The following is a 3,664-nucleotide window of genomic DNA, read 5'->3' on the forward strand; positions in this document are numbered from 1 at the left end:
TAAATTACTAGATGCTGCCTGCGATCTTCGGATTCAGGTTTTTAAAAATCCTAAGGGAACTCTTTTCCGAGATGAAATGTAGCCTATATCCATATACGGGATGTGAGCAAAAATTTCATATTTAGATATAGACTTTTTATTCAAAAATCTATAGGTACATATAAAAAATCCTTAGATTTCTCTCACTCTCTGACCCAGCTCATATTGGACCTAGAAAGCGAAACCGCGGGCGTTCGCTATTTAGAAATAAAGCAGGCAGATCCGCGAGCACTTATTATACCTTGATGTCAGAAATAATGAGTGCCTTGCAAATTTTCTTCACACCAATAATAATGAATCCGCATAGCACAACTCAAATCATCCTTCGATAGCTGTGGTTTTGTTAGTACCGCCCCAGTCGAACTTTGCCAGAAATTGGCGCCTAATAGTTCTTACAAGACCACAAACTGCTGCTAGCTATGGCTAATTTCTAATAGTTGCTCACTCAAATCCTGACTTATACCACTAAGGTTATGCCTTACCACTATCGGTTAGTAGAATTGTCCATTTGAATTTTCCATTTCTATACGGTAACAAAATAAATAAGGCATAGTGAAGTACATAAAATTTATGTTCGACAATAAGGAAAGTCCCAATTCCTTTTATATTTAATATAATAATATAATGTCGAAGGAACTTCACAGTTCGTTTTTGGCGGTGCAGTGTAAGTATGCGTATTAATTATAGGCGCACAAACTTTCTATTTTTTATCGATAAAGCTAAAATAAATAATCAGGAGGTGGATATGCCGGGATAACCTACTTTTAGGTAAAGTAGGTTGTGTGGCAGAATTTCTAAAAAAAATAACCTATCTATTCTAAACCTATGTATTATATAGGTTTCGAAGAGGAAGAAAGATTTTTTGAAATTTAATATTTACTAGGATAGATAGAGATTTGTCTTTCCTTGTAAATATTAAATTGCATTCAAAATATAAGAAGCAATTATTATCCATCGTTCATATTAGAGTAGGTAAGTAGACGCTTTGAATAATCATAAATTTTGCTCAGTGTCCTTATCCCACAAAATAATAATAACTTACCTTCCGGAGTTCATCAAAGCTTGAAACAATCAAAACTTTACTTTAACTTGGCCTACAAAGAAATTCTGACTTAGCAAAACAAACAGAAAATCCCTCAAATGAGTAGGTACCTATTCCATTAGCTACTCAAATAATAACTTTATTATCGGTTTCAGATGGAAGTAGCAATTGAAATCTCATTCTAAATTCAACTTTCACATTTTGATTTACCTTCTTCAGATTGGATACGGGTAGGTACTATTAAAACTAATCACAAACCGACATGAGGAATTTACTAGTGGAAATACTACTTAGTTACTCATACTTGGCGAAAAAGCAGGCTCTTTAAATACTCAATGGAGTTCATCATAATATTACACATCTCTATTTTACCCTGGCTGAATTTAGATATCCAGAGTAGATATAGGTTTTACTGTCAATTTTGACGAGTGACGAATAACCTACTATCTAAATGTGGCAACTAATATCTTTTCCGCCGCGAAATCGGTTAAGTTCCGCCACTTGTTTCCGCGACTTGTTCTGTACAAATTGCGAAACAGTAACGAATCCGCATGTTCTAACGACATTTGACCATGAGTCTAGATCTCTTATCCCCATAGGTTTGAGTTTCGCTATAACGAAACACGTAGCGGATTCGCTATAGACATTTATTTCGCTACGGAGACGTGATAGGGCCTGAATAGGTACATCGCTGAAATCGCGTGGTGAAGAGATCAGGCAGGTTCGAGTTTATTTCTCTTGTCGCTTAACTAACACTATCTAACTGTTGTCTTTGTGAAATCTCATGAAGTTTGAAAGACAAAATATCTAAACGATTATGTGCACTATCAATCACTCATTACTCACACATGATTGAAGAAACTGAGTCACGGTCTAGTGGACCCCATAGAAACGGTCCAGTTGTTTTAGTTCTGTCAGTAATTTCCTCCCATCCCGTGCACCGCAGCCTCCACTCCAGCGTAATCTTCCGAACGAATTAGCTATTCAAATCGGAAACATTGCATATGGATAGAGGCAATTTGCTTACAAATTAAATTTGTATTCCGATTTAACTACAATTTCAGCTCAGTGTTGCTTATCAAGCTTTAAAATATTTATCTGTTTAAGACTCATAATGTGTAGATATAGCACAATTACAGAAACTGCAGGTGAAGACATAGAAAGTACAGAAACTTACTATGTAATTAAATCCGATTACATTATTTACTACTTATAGCTATCTTACACCATTGAGGAATGGTGTAAGTTAACTATAAGTGGTGGAATATGCTAGTAGGTACATAATAATTCAATGATTTACACCTAGGTATGCATAGTGGTACCATTCGGCATCAGAAACGGAGCCACATCTAAATCTAATTTACATAACCTAAAATGATGGATATGGCATCATTAATATTTAGTTCCTTTAATTAATAGCTTTCGTTTGAGTGTAGTATGTTCCTTGATTAGTAGAGGTCAGTGTAGCTATAAAAATTGTACACAAACAATGTTATTCTTCCGTTTCGTTGAATTAATAAGAGAATGCAGACAAATAGCGAGTAAGAAATACAGAACGATCTTCAACTTGCTCCGAAAACGATAGTGTTTCGCTAGTTAAGATAATAAATAGGGCCTTAACGCCACCAAATGGCCGATTAGGGCATTCTTGACTCGAACACGCGAGTTCTGGTAAAGTAAGCATTTTGTTGGTTACGAGTCCCGAGGGTTTTATGGGCAACGGACAGAGTGCTCCCTTGTTGAATCACATATCCATATTGACTGAAGCGCGCACTATTTATGCTATTTTTTTACCAAAAAAAAAACGAATAAGTTGGTATGGGTGACCGAGTTAGGAGTTGAACCTTTACATACCTATCTTTAATACTTGCCTCAGCGTTCGGTCGGAAATTATCACTAACATCTGATATTTAGTGATCGTTAGCCAAGTAATCAAAAATCGTACCTAATTTTCATTACTAGAGTCGTAACTCGTAACATACGGAAGCAGCTGCGAGGACTTTGTGAAAAATCCCCATCGTTGATGATGATTAATAAAAGGGGTTACAACCCTAACCAATGACTATTAGCTACAAGGGAGAGGGAAAAACGATACCTAAAGGAAATCCTTATAGTCTTTTCTTCTCTATTCCTTTTTATTCCACACGGCAAATTGTTACAGAAAATGCTATTAAATGAGAAAGGTTTGGCCATAGTCTACCCCGCTGTCCAAGTGTCAAGTGAATTGGCACTCTAACTCATACACCTTTGCGAACATTGTGATGAACTCTCAGACATGTAAATTTCTTCACGATGTCTTCCTTCACCGTTAAAGTGAACTCGGGATAGTTAGAGACGATCGAACCCCTGACCTTTCGAATAGGAGGCCGACGTCTTAACTGTTACACTCATTATGCCTTTATACTATGTATATAGGATACTAGTACATATATTGAGGAAGTTATCAAGATGCTAAAAACATCAGCATAAGTCGTGCATATTGCATATAACAAAATTATGTAAAACTTAAAAGCCCTTTGTCTTGCTAGACCTGAATATTTTGTCAGTCGTCCAATGCACACTGACATGTCAAGAATTTGGGTC

The sequence above is a fragment of the Maniola jurtina genome, chromosome 18 (assembly GCF_905333055.1).
Source record: "Maniola jurtina chromosome 18, ilManJurt1.1, whole genome shotgun sequence".
NCBI lineage: Eukaryota > Metazoa > Arthropoda > Insecta > Lepidoptera > Nymphalidae > Maniola > Maniola jurtina.